This window comes from Anomalospiza imberbis, chromosome 1 (genome assembly GCF_031753505.1).
Source record: "Anomalospiza imberbis isolate Cuckoo-Finch-1a 21T00152 chromosome 1, ASM3175350v1, whole genome shotgun sequence".
Lineage (NCBI taxonomy): Eukaryota > Metazoa > Chordata > Aves > Passeriformes > Viduidae > Anomalospiza > Anomalospiza imberbis.
The window spans coordinates 66,916,486-66,932,032 of record NC_089681.1 but is presented as its reverse complement, the minus strand read 5'-3'; the positions used below and the strand labels follow the sequence as shown (position 1 = coordinate 66,932,032).

The window sequence follows — 15,547 nt, the reverse complement described above, 5'->3', positions numbered from 1 at the left end:
ATCTCTTCCACAGTGTCAGGTTTTGAGGTCTGATCCTCACACAGACCTCTTGTGCTGTTGCTATTTTTTATAATGCTGTGCTATTTATATCTCCCTTTGAATATGTAAGGTGGCCAACACTGGGAAGTCAGCACTGAGCAGTAGTTTCCCACTGAGGATGTTACTGTGCCAACATCCCTCAAAGATAACTGCAAGGAATATAGAAAAAAAATGTACCTCTTTATCATGAGTACCTTATGAATTTGCTCCTGGTTTTGGTATCTTGAATTGCTTCACAATGCTGCTCTGAGCACTGGTGCCTGGGGCAGATTCGATACCATGCTGTCAGTTGAGGAGCCCCCAGCACATGGCATGCTCACGAGGCAAATAAACCACAGAGGAGGGAATTAGATGGAAGTAGATGCAAGGTATGCATCCACTGGAGCTGGGTAATTGTTCCTCAAACTCTGCTGATCATAAAAGCTTGCTTTAACTTTTGTTTCAGCTGTTGGGAAATGGAAAGTACATAATTTTCCTCTTATGCTCCTCTCACATGAAATAAAGATGCCAAATACGTTTTTCAGGCGTGTCTTACCATCTGCTTCGACAGCAATTAGCTCACCAATTGGTGTGGGACAAGTTCCATTAATAGATGGTAAAAGCATGCAAAATACCTCAAACTCAAAGAGCGATGCAGGGATGCTGTTTATCTTCCTGGCATGAGGTAGGAAGGGCCTGTGATGCACTGGTTTGCAGCAGTTGGAGGTACTTAAAATAATTGTAAAGATTAACTAACATACTGAATGCCCCATATTACTGATTTTTTTTTAAGTATAGTAAAGACACTAAATATGGCAATTGTATTAATATTCCTGAGCCAAAGAGTGAGTGAGATTTACAGGACTTGTGGGTCAGGACAGTGGTCTCCTCCCTAGCCTGCTTCCTGTGAGATTTGAGATCTGAGCTGATGTTGTTACAGGGCTGGGACTGTTGGGAGAGAAGCCAAGACTTACCCTCTAATGATTTAATTTGGAAAGCATTGTACTTGAGATCCCATCCTCTCTATCTGTCGTTCTTCAGTATGGGAATTTCCAGCTAGGGGCTATCCAGTCCTTGAACTCACTACGATCCACAAATCCTGGTAAAACATACAGGTACAGCTGCTCTGCTCTGGTGCTTTGCTGCAGAGAAAGAACAAACCTTTAGGAAAGTGGAAAATGAGCACTGCTTGCTTCCCCTGCCTCTCCTGACTCCAGGGCCAGTACAGGTACAGTCACATCTCTCTCCTAGGAGGAAGATGGGCCAGACTACAGAGGAAGGCACCAAACAGGGTGAGGACTATATTGTGGGTGTAATACCTTAAAAACCCTGGGATGTGGGTGTAATACCTTAAAAATCCTGGTGCCTGTAGCACGAGTGAAAAACTGGGCTGTGGCATCAGAACACGAGTTGTCCTCTAAAATGATTTTGTTACTGTGATATTGCCAGTCTTACAGGCAACCCTTCCTGCCAACCATTTCCTCCTTTTTATTGATCTATAGTAATTTTTTGTTCCCTTTTTGTCACTTTGAATACTTTTGGTTTCTTTGTGAACTTTGAATTTTTTTTTGATGTTCCTTTGCTTTAAAGTTGGGGGTTATTCACAGCATTCACAGGTTGGGTTCAATTAATTCCCTTGTACTTTTTTTCCCAAGGTTGTTCCATTTTTGAGAGCCACTCTAGAACATGAGCAAATTGAGTGTGGATAGGGACATCTCTTGCCAACAAATCTATGCACTTGGTTTGTTCCATGGACTGTAGTCTGGAACTTGGCAAGCCTTTGGAATCTTTCCTGGATGAGCAGTTCTGGATTATTCACCAATTTTTCTTTGGAGATGGAGTGAAAATAAACATGAGCTTGGAATGCTGGGTGCCAGCTCAAACCCAGACTTCCCCTGTGTGAGCGCAGAACTGAGAGATTTAATTTGGCCCCTTTTAGCTTATGATCCCATGTCATAGTGAGGTTTTGAGTCTGAATGGCGTGCAGTGTGATACGTAACTATAAATACAGTGGCTTAGTGCTTGCAATATACTTACAGCCTCCTATTCACTCCTAACTAGTGGCATTTTCCTTTTCGGCTACAGTGGGAAAAGCTGTGGGCTTTACTGTTGGAATTGGGTTTGGTACCTTCTGATGGCAACAAAGCCTGCAGATACAGAAGCACAAGAAATGCTCAGGCATGAGGGTGAGAAATTAGTCCATTTCCAAGCAATCTTAACATCTGCTGGAATGAGCAGAGTTTATGTAGGTTGCACAATTTCAGCCACGGTTCACTTTCATGAAAGCAGATCCATGATTTTTCTGTCCTCAAACACTTGATAGTTTTGGCTGAAAAAGTAGGCCCAATGCCAAAATGTGTTCAGGTTTTCAAAGTGTCTAATTAACAACAGGGATTGGTAATGCCTGGAATGAAAAGTATGTAAGGCAAGGAAAGCAATCACTTGGTCTGGTGTTGAAAGGGTTAATAAGGAACTAAGGCGAGGGAAAAAGTAAAGGCTTCTAGAGTTGTGTTTAATTTTTCAGTCTTTTTGCTGTCTGTCAGTCCTTAAAAATTCATAAAAAAATTAAATATATATTTTAAAGACCAATTTAAGAAACTGAACATGCAATTCTAACTTCAGAAAATTGCAGTTATATTTTCTGACAGAATCTTACATTTGTGACTAAGTGAAAACTTGATTATTTCAGTGAATTGCTGGAGAACTACATGTGAATCTCATTTTATCCATTCTCACCCTGACAGATTGACTTGGAAACTTTCCGTTTCAAAGAAGGTAAAGGTATCAGATGAGTTCATATGCAACAGAAGGGTATTCTGGAAAAAGCCTCAAATTTGATAAACTTTCAGAAAAATTTCACATGACTTGCTGGGGAAAATGTACCTTTGTTGTGAATGCTGGTCCCACCGAAGTTGATGCTACTTTGGGAATTTACTTCAAATGAGATTAGGACTTTGTTTATAGACCTGTGTGAGCATTGAAGATGAAGACACCAATCATTAAAGCTGTGTCCACGTCTCAGCAATGAATTGATGTTCTTTTTGGCTAAAGTTCAATATTCTTTGAATGAAAATCCTTGATTTACATTTCTCAACTATTCATGTGGGGATATTAAGCTGATGTCTTTCTACTGTTTGTGGAGCCACCAAAGAAACAAGCAAAAAGGAAAAATATGCCATCCAAACAACAACCCATGGAAAATATTGATTTAAGTTTGGTGGCTGCTGTTGAAAGTGCTTGTCCTTCCCTCATGCAGCCACAGAACATATCGCCATTGCAGGTAGGCTGTCTGACAGTTTCCTTTCAAAGCATTGCCAAACCTGCTTCGTGGATTAGTCAACAACTGTTTCCTGAATTGTGCTTGCACCTGTTTCCTCTTCTTCTGAAATAAACAGTTTTATCTGAAAAAAGCATTGACAAAGGCCAAAGTTGCACCCCCAGCCTGGCCCACAGATATAAAGGAAATCACATTTTCTTGGTGTTTGTAGAATGAAAATAGCAGCTGTTACCATGGGAATAGTCAATTTATGAAAGAAGTTGTTTTGAGGAGGCTGAACATTACCACTAATCGAAGTGATTGCAGTCAAGACAAAAGGTTAATGTTCAAGATCTGCTAATTAGGAGTGAGCTACTTTTCTGGTAATGCAAGGATGGATACAAATGAATTCTGTTTGATAAAAATGCTGTTGTCCTGGCTAATCCCTTGAATTTATTATTTTGGATACAAGGATTAGATTCATCCCTAGTATAGTATCCACTGATTTGTTTTCAAGTAAGTGTAAACTTAATAGATATAAACAGATGCTATTTCCTGGAAAGGTTCTTTCAAATACATTCTTATAATGTATTTTAAGGATTATTACTGCACATTCCCTTTTTGGAGACATTTTTCTGTGTTTTGTTTTGTATTTTGCAACTACTGATGTCCTCTCTGTCCTTTTCTCTCTGCTCAGCACATATTCTAGGGTGTAGAAATTACTATGGCTCTTCAGATTTCTCCTTAAATATGCTAAAAATGTTATCAGCAAATAGAGAAAAGGCTTTTTTATTCTGCTGCACTCCCTCCATTGACTGACTGTGCCAAGGCAAAGTGAATAATATAGTAGTCATCATCTGCAAACAAGAATATTTGGGCCAGATCATCTCTGCTCATATGAAGTGCCAAATTTTCACTCTCTTCAGGAGAAATTCATCTCTGCAGAAGTTCTAAAAATACAGTTTCTGTTAAATTTCTCTTTAGAACACCCATCTGACGTACTTCTTCTAAGCAGCTAATAATTTAAGAACAATTCTGCAGTTTTCCCTGAATTATTTCACAAAATATTTCTTATTAATTAATAATTTAAAAAATAATTAATGTTAATTAATAATTAATGGTAATATTAATTAAATATGTTAATTATTAAATTAAACATGTTACTGTTAATTAAATAAATGTTAAAGATAAATATATTTATAATTAATGTTAATTATTAATGTTAATAATAATAAATGTTAATTATTATTAACATTATATTTATGTGAGCCCTAGCTGTTCAAATAATCTTGGGCTCTACATTCTTCTATTTATTTTCACTTGCAAGCAGTCTGCATTGTTGCAAAAGCCTTTATCTGTGTAATTAGTCTTACATGGATTTTGTAATGAAAAGTGTACGTGAAAAATGGAATGGTGTGTTGGATATGTCCCCCAAAATGAAACCAGTAACATCAAAGCAATGATAATATCAGTACCACACTAATGATGGATGAACTAAAGGGCGCTTTGTGACCAGTGGATGCAAGCAGTGGGTCCAGGCAGTTGTGGAGAGTATGACAGCACGTGATACTTCCAGCTGTGCATTAACCTCAACTCCAAGGCTGTAATTTTGCCCCCACTCTCCCATCTGGAAGAGTGTCTGAGAAACTCATGGGCTTATAGCTGCTTCCACTCTGTACAATCTAGATGAGCGTGTGGCATGTACACTGCCTTCCCACGCCATGCTTTTGTTGCGCCTTGAATTAGATAATACTATTTCTACCAGGAGGTATCTTCCTCAAGGCATTTCTAGGCAGCAGCTATATGCTTAGTTAGCTCTTCTCTTGCTGTGCTAAACAGCTAAGCTCTGTTAGTGTCTTTGGATGGGAAATCTCCTTGTCCCCCAGGTTCTACTGGAAATTCCCATTCTCATGTTCTACAGCCTCACTTGCCCTTTTCATCATATTACCTGTTTTGTCACTCTCTCATTGACAACTGTAGTCCTCATTTGTCATTACTGGGTCATCTCACAGGTTATGTTTTCATGTTCTGCCCCGTGTCTTTGGCTTACATCTTCCAGCTGCTCCATTTGTATCACTTCACTACTCTACTGACATTAGAATGTGCAGGTAGTCTTCTACCTTGGTCACAGTGATCAAGAGCTACGGAAGGACAACAGTAGCTCCAGAATGGATCTTGAAGATGCACTGCTAATCTTAATTGATTCCATAAATCAATTGGCACTTCTTAATGGCACTTACTTGCTATTAATTCTCCTTTAGCTGTTCTTTAAACTATGCAAAACGTCCTAGTCCTCAGATTCCTTAGTAGCATATAACATGATGTCAAATGCATTGCTAAAGTAATGAAAGATGAGACCTATTACACTTAATTTGTTCACAAAATCTTTTACCTTATCTAAGAAGACTATATGGATGATTTGTGTGGTCTCTTCTTGCTAAATTGCTGTTGCACTTTATCCTATTTTTCATTTACCTCTGTGTCTTTATATATTGTCTCTCTCAAAATGTATTTTAAAGCCTTTCATACTAATGAGGTCCAATGAAATAGTCTGTAATTTCCCAACTGCCATCTCCTCTTATTTTTCTTCACAGATTTTTTTGTAAGTAAAGAAACCATATCTACTATTTTTCAGTTTCACTTCCAACTAGATAGTGCTATTAAAAATATTTGTCACTGGACCAGCATTACACACGAGAGAAATTTTTATAAGTGTGAGATGGTGATTAATCAGGCTTCAAGCATTTAACTTTTTGAATTATTTGCTAGCTGTGGTAGTTTCTATTTGCATATCCACATTCTTATTATTCACCCTATCTTTGTCTGTAAATTTAACCTAAAAAATTCTGATTGAAAACTGGGGGAAAATACTTAGTTGAGACCTTCCTCGTGTTGTCTTGAAACTCTTTTCCATCCTTCCTCCACAGTGGCACATAATTTTTCCTTGTGGGTATTTTTTTCTGTTTATGCTACCAAATAGCCTTTTACAATATGCTTTAATATTCTTTGCAGGACAGAAGTCAGTTAAGTTCATGGAAGTTCAAACTTTATACTTCCTGTCTTCTCAGAAGTTTCTAGCATGTGGACAGTATTTTTGGCACTGTGTGAACTCTGCTTATTTCCAGTATCTCAATTTTTTTTTGGTTTCTGGCTGCAGTTTTGTAAAAGCTACTTGTTCAATTTACTGTCCCTTTTCTGTACTACAGAATAGGCATAACTCGAGAGAGTTTAAATGCCATTTTTATTGTCGTTTTACAATGCTTTACTATGTTAGTGCATTTCTTAAGTTCCCATGCCTACCTTTCTTCTCTCTTATATGAATAATCCTACTCATGTCAGAATCAAAGCTACGAAGATTATTTGTGAGAGAAAAGGGTTGCAGATTAAGGTCTAAATTCCTTGAAGTACTTTCACCAGGTACAGCATTTTTTCACAGCAGTGGCTTTTTTAGCTGTGCTGTAAAAGCTGTTTAAGAGATACACAGTATCAAAAGGAATGCAAAATGTATTGGAAGATGAAACTGCTTGGAAGCTGAAGAATGCAGGGATTTATTCAGGTGCCCAGTATTTCTCCAATAGCCTTTTTGGCCAATCAACTTATGTTTTATTTCTGTCTTTCAAGTATTATTAGGTTTTCTTTTGGCACGCTGGTGATTTGCAAATGTACAAGTACTGTTCTGAGTGCTTGGGAAAATGGAATTTCTCAGAACTAAATTGTTGCATGGAAAAAATCTCTGGTAACTACTTATTGCTTGGATTTTTGCTAGGTCTCAAGATGTCTCATGGCTGTGTTGCACTAACAGTAGAAAAGCATATTTAGCAGCTGACTGTGCCCCAAAGAGCTTGTAACTGAAACATGTGAAATACATTCGGTGCCGAAGGAAGCAAACATCATTTTCATGGTTAATGTTAAAGGTGGGAAAGAAGCCAGTGTCTCTCATCTGGGGCACAACCAGTAGCTGCACCCCGTCCCCTTGATTTCTCAGTGTCTCAGTTGCAGGAATATTTTTTCCTATTTTCATCCACTACAGTTCTTAGTAGGAGTAGGATATTTCAGTAGAATACTGGGAATGAAAGGAGACAAAATTTCATTTATCTTCCTGTTGATTCACTTTAATAATCTGTCACCATACACAAAGCAATTGGTAAAAGTAGAAAGTAAATTGGTAAAAGTGGTATATTCTCTACTGCAGCCTTTGCATTTTATAGCCAATCCAGCAGGATTATGCATTAGCCATTAATCTGTTACAGAGAGGAGGCAGTGGATGGGTCAAAACCCAATTTGTTTGTTAATTTGCAAATATTGAGCAAAAGACTGAGCAGACTGAACAAAGAAGTAGATGACAAAGCAGAAATTTCATTTTTTTGTGTTTTAAAAGCTTTATTTTGAATTGAGTCTATTCATAAGTTATATAACACACAGTTCTGAGAAGATATCAGAAAGTCTCAGTAGATTTAGATTTTCAGATTAGCTGGTGAGCTGCACAAATGTGACTTGAATTATGACTCTGCTGTGGTTCCTACTTATAAATCCTTTTTCCACTACAAATAAATTATGAGATATATTTAAAATAATGAGTTCATGAAAAAAAAGAGGGTTTTTTTAAATGGACACAACTACTTTGAGTAATGTAACTTTTTGCTGTGGGAATGAAAAAAAAAAACATCTTCAAATCTCTTTCATATGTAACTACATCCATTTACTTCAGCAGCATCAGTGAATCTAGGTTTAACTGATAAAAGTCATCTGGAATGTCGCTTCTGTGAGTGTGTGTCAGAAAGATTCAGGAGAGTTTAGTGAGGAATCTGTATGTGTTTCAGTACTTACCTGCTATATCATCTTCACATCAAAGCAGGATCCTAGGTCATAGGAAAGAAATGGAAGCATAATTCTGTTTTGAAGTGTGTCATTTCACGTATGTACAGAGCTATTACTTCCTTCTCAGGCAGTGAAACTATGTACTCTATTTAGAAAGAAATAGTTTTTTGTATAACTGTAATTATGAAGAAATTCCTTACTGTCAGGGTGGTGAGACACTGGAACAGGTTGTCCAGGGAGGTACAAACATGGCAGTGTTCAAGGCGTTCAGCAGCCTTGTCTAGTGAGAGATGTCCCTGTCCAGGGCAAGGGGGGTTGGGACTAGATGATCTTTAAGATCCCTTCCAACACAAACCATTCTATGATTCGTTCTATAATTCTATGATTTACAAAAAGAAGAACAACAAATCTCATAGAAGTGCTTGCATAATGTTATATTAAGGAATTTCAAGGAAAATCTGATCAAGATGGTACTCGGACTATGAATAGAATTTCAGGTGCCACCACAGTGTTGCAAAGAGTCCTACAAGAAGGTCTCCCCTGGCACCAGTGTTGCAACAAATCTTGTGTTCAGTAATTCATTTCAACAGCAACAAAAAATACATATAATTTTACCACCAATAATGTTTTTTCCTCAGTTTCTTTTCTAAAACAATCAACATAAATATTTGTTCTCTTATTCTTAGTGTTTTGAGGATTTTTTTTTTTCAGGGAGGAAGGGGATATTCAAACAATTGGAAACTTTTCAATCAAAAATGTGGAGATAATAGGTTAAATATGGCTGATAACATGGTAAGGGAAATTTGCTCCTTCCCGTATCTGTGCTTGTTTTCTGAGCAAGATTTTCAGAAAACAGGATCTTAGCCTTAGGATTTGTAGTCCTGCATGAACTTTTCAGGAAAGCAATTCTGCTACATCAGAGACAATCCATTTGTTAATAGGCTGTAAAATGATGGGTGTTGATTTAAAATCCAGAGACACAAAATAACTGGTTTAATTTTTGGATGCATAAAATATACTGATCACTAGTTGAAAAAAAAACCCCATATCATTTCTTTCAATGCTTGTCTGTTAAAAATAAAGCATATTTTTGACTTGGCTTATATGCCTATGTTGATTTTTCCGAGCTCTGGAACATGAGCTGCAATACAAATAGAATGGCATAGCTATTTACCCAGCAGTTGTCCAGACAAACTGACCTGATTAAGGTGAAAATTTTTCATTGCAGCAGTTTTCTATGGGTGTGCTAGGATATTTTTAGTGAAAGGGCATGGTTTTTTGCAAGTTTATTTTAATACCTCCCCCCCGCCACTACCCAGACACCAAACATTCAACTTTAAAATTTATACATATTTTAATTTACATAAGTCTCCAAAATGCCTTCTGAGTATGACAGTTTAGATGCTTATTGCTCCTGTTCTACTTAGGGGCCTGTTTTCCTGTTTGGACTTAGTGCTCCATGACATGCCACTATCTCTGCTTTATGGCTGTGGACATAAGCTATTCTGTGATGAATTGAGGGAAATACAGTCTAGTAATGTAGCTACACAAGGGAATAAGAATACGAGTCACTCAAAGTTTAATATCTGTGAGTGCCAAGGCTTGTATTTAAAGCTCCCCTGGAAAATTTAATTCTTTTCTGCAAGAAGAAAAAACCTGAAAATATTTTTAATTACCTCTAGACAGCTAGTTTTTATTTACTGTTGAATACATATGGTGACTTCAGTAAAATTATTCCACAGGATATAAGTTTAGAATTTTAGCTGTGCAGAAACCTAATACTGAGTGAAAGGCTCAGTCTGAATTTTTGTACAAATGATTCCATCTGACAGGTGGAAGAGAAGGGTGATTTTGAGTCAGGAGCATGCTGGGTTATTGGTATTCTTCAGCCATACTCTATTTGTGCAGAGAACTTTTTTGTTGATGTCTGTATTCATCCTTTCTCTCAGTTTGTAGCATTTCAGACAGAAAGCCTTTTTTCACACAAGTGTTGTGCATGTGGCATGGCCCACACAACTGAAATTCATCTGTGAACTACAGTGTCAGCTTGACATCAATTACTGTTTGTGGCTCCAGGATAGGTATCTTTAAGCATCAAGCAACAAGCAGAAGTTGTATTTCAAAGCCTTGGAGCCTGGTCTGAAGCTGCTGGTCTGAAAGCTCTCATCCAATTTGGATGGTATTTTCTCAACTTGGATTGCTTAATCAATGCTCTGTTTTCACTTCATTGGCAAAAAATAATACAAAAAGAAAGCTTCTCTATTAGCAAATCATTTGTCATTTCCAAGCTGGCAGCAGAGGTCTGTGCAGTCATGTCTACTGAGCTGCTAAATCTTTATGCCTTCTCCTCTTTGGAGAATCATTAAGTTTAGAAGCACTCGCCTCTACAGGGCTGATCAGGATGGCTTGTTTTAAAACATGTCAAAAATGTTGGGCAGCAGCTTGTTAAAAACATTCACATTATGGATCATTCTGATTGACTGGGCATAATTTAATGCCAGTTTTGTTATTATTTTTCACACAGGTTGCAAAGATGCTTACACATCCTAATTGAGACTTTAGTCTGGACTTGGCATAGAGATGTAGTGCATCTAAGCTCTTCCAATTTTTCTTCATATTAATCCAAAATATTTTTATTGTCTGTCTGTTAATTCAAAATCTGAGTAACTGTTGCTCAGTGCTATTACAAGACCTTGCCCAGAGAAGTTTTGAATGCCCCATTCCTGGAAAAGTTCAAAGAGACCAGCTTAGAGAAACCTGGTCTACTGGAAGATGTCTCTGCTCATGTCAGAGGGATTGAAACGTGATGATTTTTAAGGTCCCTTCCAACTCAAACCATTCTATGGTTCTATGACCCTGTGACTGTTGAGAAACTGATTTTCAGAAAGGCTGTTTGCCCACATCTTCATTGTCTTTGGCTCAAGTCAAGTGTCACTGCATCTTAACACCAGAGCTACACAGCCTAAATCTCTGCAAGAGACTGTGAACTGCAGCCCAGCCGTCAGCCCATCACATCAGACCAAACCTGGTTGCCAAGGGCTTGTGTCCAAACACAGAACAAGCAATGTGCATGCATATCCCTGACTTCCGTCAGGTAACCTTCAGCACATCATAATTGTATCCTGGTGTCTCATCTGCTTCAAGACAGTGAGTGACCTTGACTTGGAGCAGATACAGAGCAGGCACACGTTTCAGCTGACATGGCCTCTGGCAGAGGGGCAGGTGGGGAAGCCTCTGTGCCAGAATTCATTTGAACTTATTCCTTTCATGACTGCAAGGTGGATGGGAGATGGAGGAGAGGGGAGCAACTCTCCTCCTTTTACTCCCTTGTATTTCAGGGGGGTTAGTCCCTATCAGGGAGAAAGAAAGGCAGTCCCTGTCCCCAAGAAGAGCTTTTTGGGTCTCTGCCTTTATATGTGCCATGTGAGGGTGTGAACTATGACTTTTCTCTCATCCCCTCCAACATACCATGAAGACAGACTCTCCTCTCCTCCTATAACTAGGTTTTCAGAGCTCAGCAGCAAAAGGGCAGACCTTGTTCTTCCAGAAAATGACATGACATTTTGTTAGTGCCAGAGAGAATTGGACTCTAGTATCCAAAGACTGGATTTAGGTCTTCTATTGAGCACTGCATTTAAAGTTAAATAATTTTATTTTTCTGACCAATTCATAGTGAAGAACTACATCTATATTTCCTGTCTTGTATGCTATAAATGCAATTTGATTAGATTATATTTATTGTACGTTTCCAGGAAAAGAAAGGAATGAAAAGTAAGAGGAAAATCATGACACAAATTACTTTGGTCTAATTTGTTACTTTCAGATTTTGACTATTTCTTAATTTGATTTGCAGGTGATGATCTGCTGACAGAATAAATAAATAATAGAAAGTGCCGAGACTGCACAGGCATTTGCTGTGGTATCACTCCCACATCAGGAACTTTCATCACAAGTCTTTCTTCAAGTATGTTCTCTCCTGTGGTTTTTCAGTCATACAGTCTTCTGTTAAGAGTTTTCAGCAGAGGGAGTGAGATGAATTCTGAAAAGTCCAGCCCTGGTCCTAGACTTTGTTATCAGAACCGGAAACTATAGACAGTAAACCTGGCTGTACTCATGTTAAACACATGCAAGGCTGTGGAGTATAGTAAATACCACAGAACTAAATTACAGGCATCACTAACTTTAGTTTGTGTTTCCTTTGTCTCCATGAAGTGGACCACATTTGCACAGTGTGTAATTTTTTTTTGCTTGTCTGTTTACATGAAATTAATTTTTTGAATACTGGCACCTGTATTTTAATTTAAGACTTTCCAATTTATGTCAGTTCCTCTAAATAACTAAAAAAGACCTTCTTGTCCAATATTGAAAACAAACAAAAATCCATTAATAATTCTGACAACTAACCTTTGGAATGGAGACCTAATTAGTTCTTATTGAGCTTGGTCCAAAGATCATTGAAGCAATTTGGAGTCTTACCATTAAAGTTAATTGACTTTAGAGCAGAATCCTCAGACACGCTGGTTTAGCAAGCAGTCTCTCTGACACCCATCAGCAGCATCACCTCCAGACAGACAGGCTGTGTTAGCTGCTCTATTTGACGTGATTTCTGGTGAGGATGATGCTTAAGCTGATTATGTCCCTGTGGGCAAATAGAGGACCTAGAAAAAAATTTATGCCCTGGGTACCTGTTTATGTGGCAGTCACCAAAGCCTGCAGGTTTCACACATTCCAGTGTCAATGTGGAGCTTTCATCAGAAGTGTCAACATTAACAAGATTTTAAACTGCAGGCGAATATAGAGGATCATTTGATCCTGGCAAGAAACTGTTTGCCTCAGCACCTGTGGGATAATGTAGAGTAAGCAGCAAATCATTGATGAATCTGTAATGCAACACCAGTCCCAGGAGTACTCAGGCAAAATTGCTGCCAAAAAGAAGGAAAGACAACAAAAGTGATTAAATGTAGTGAAAGATTCAGACCTTGGGAGACCTTTAGGGAGAAGCTTCTTATTTTAAGCATAAAGGAAAAAAATGGTACAGAATTATGTGCATAAAGCTTTCATTCTGGCTTAATAAAACCATAAGGAACCCACAGATGCTGAATGTTTACTGAACTTTAATTGGCCTAGAATCATTCTTGCATTACTCTAGTTTTATGCTTGTATTAATGTTGACTTCTGGCCATTAGCCACGAATTTCTAGTGAACCTTTTGCACATAGTACCAAGCCATTAATTCTCATCATTGTTAAATACCTTGCATGCTTTTGCTGTCGATAGACATAATTAATAAACATAGGTAAAAATTTGCATTGATAGAGCAAGGTGCTTGATCATTCCTTGAACATTTAAAACATGTGGAAAATTCACTAACAATATCCAACAATACTTAAATGGGGATTAGAGAACCTCAGTGGAGTTGCATTGTCAAAATGGTGCATCACATCTGTCAACACAGAGAGGTGGTCTTTAGCCTTGCATTTCAGTGGACACCTACTTGCTCCCCATCTCTGTTTTGTCTTGTTTCTGGATGCCATAGTTCTAATAGATCCAGTGGGATCCATGCAGGTTCTTCCATAGTAATGGCTGGGACTTGTACTAAAGACCTTGGTATGAGGGAGATCACCGCTTGTTTTCCATCTCTGTGGTGTATTTGCTTTGGGAACACAGTTCAGTCACTCTAGCTGGTTTTAATAGGGTTGACAGAACTACTTTCTGTGGGTAATCTGCTTCATGGCACAGCTTTGTTTCCAACTCTATTGCTGTGCCTGGAAGAAGGGTTCAAATTCTATTTGGTTGCCCAGGTTACTTAACGTTACAAATTTGGTTTAGTCAGTTTCAAATAATGAAATCAAAATTTAAAAAACCCCTCCCTATCACCTTGATTATCCTCAGAGTAATCCATTCCCTTTGCAAATTTATTTTTGAAACTAAGCAAGGTTATATGGCAGTATGAAATACAGTAATCTATTTAGAAGAATGCAGTTGCAAAGCTCTGGCTAATATTCTTATGACGTTTAAATTAAAATATGCATTCCACCTACTGATACCAAAAATACTGAGTTAATGTACCAAAAATTAACATTCATTTAAAGAAAACAAAGAGGCTTTTAAGTGATCATTCTGAAAATTTCAATGCCATTTTGCAGTAATTTTTGTTGCATGATTCGTGCTTGAAATATTGTTTTCTACTTTCCCTTAAATATGCTTCTCTATTGTTGGACACCTTTTGCTTTGCACTAGGTGATTTTGGAGGTAGATGAAGACGGTTGTTAGTCTTTCATCAGCTGCAGCAGGGAGGATGTTCTTTAGACTATACTGGGAAAAAATTATGTAAGGATGTCTAGCTTCATGTTTATATCCAGGCCAGCAGAGATCCAAAGAAATTTGTCTCCTAGGTACCGTCAGAAAAAGGGCAGGAAACATAGATGGGCTTGGCAATGAGGCCCTGCCTGTACCATGACAAAAGGGCTCCACAAGGCCTTTCAAGTCTGCAGTAAAGCACATGCTCAAGGGATTAGGCAGGAGGGAAGAAGAGAATCAACTCTTCTTTTTATCTGAATTCACACACACAAAAAAAGAAACATTTTCTCTCAGGCATAGCCAAGGTGGAAGACAATGTCTTACTGACGGAGGAGCATGTATTTAGTGCCATGATTTATTGAGAGTGTTTGTACTTGTTTCCTGAGAAATACATGGAGCCTTTTGATAACACTAGATGATAGCAATCTGCTCTGTGGGCAGATGTGCACATAATAGATGGTGCCTGAGGCATATTTGCCACATATGGTGAAATCTCTTGTTTATCTTACCCCATGATTTAATTTTACTGTATTGACTGTTGAGAACATTATCATCTTCATGTTGGAAATCACTACCTTACTTATAAGTATGCAGATTTTAATAATGCAGTAACAGTAATGATTTTTTTCTAAGTGTATGATAAAAATAGTGTCACTCTTTCCTGTGGTTGAAGATGCTTTAGAATTGGTGGACTGGTCATACTGATTTTGAAATAATCTATTTTTGCTGTTGTTCCAGATGATGTAAATTAATGGAAAATGGTCTCAGAATCTGCCTAGACAATGCTTTTGCTTTTTTGAGAGTCTATGCACTATGTTTAAGAATCTTGCCCTATGCTCTCAGCTGGGATTTCAATGGGATCATTTCCTTTGAAGTTTTGTTGTTAAGGTTCCAGATCAATACAGGATTTATGCTCACATGTTTTCAAGTACACAAGCAGTCTTTCTGAAATCAGTGAAAAAAGTTCTGACTTAATTGATGTCAGTGCCAGAACTCCCACTCACTTCAGAAAGGCCACACCTAATCACATTTTTCAGTCGAGATGTTTTGGGGCAAGAAAAGGGAGGATTGTTCTGTTTATTACCAGTGAATGAAGGGTAGTTATATGTTAAGATTTTATAACAGATACAGTGGAGATATCCATGGAGAACTGTCA

General features: G+C 37.9%; 1 long non-coding RNA gene across 1 annotated transcript in view; it reads left to right on the top strand.

Moving 5' to 3' along the window:
- LOC137477062 (uncharacterized) overlaps nt 1–15,547 on the top strand; it is a 71,226-nt gene that overhangs the window by 6,265 nt on the left and 49,414 nt on the right. Inside the window, exon 2 of the long non-coding RNA XR_011000782.1 lies at nt 11,946–12,073. This is a non-coding gene — a long non-coding RNA (uncharacterized lncRNA). The remainder of the gene's footprint in view (nt 1–11,945; nt 12,074–15,547) is intronic.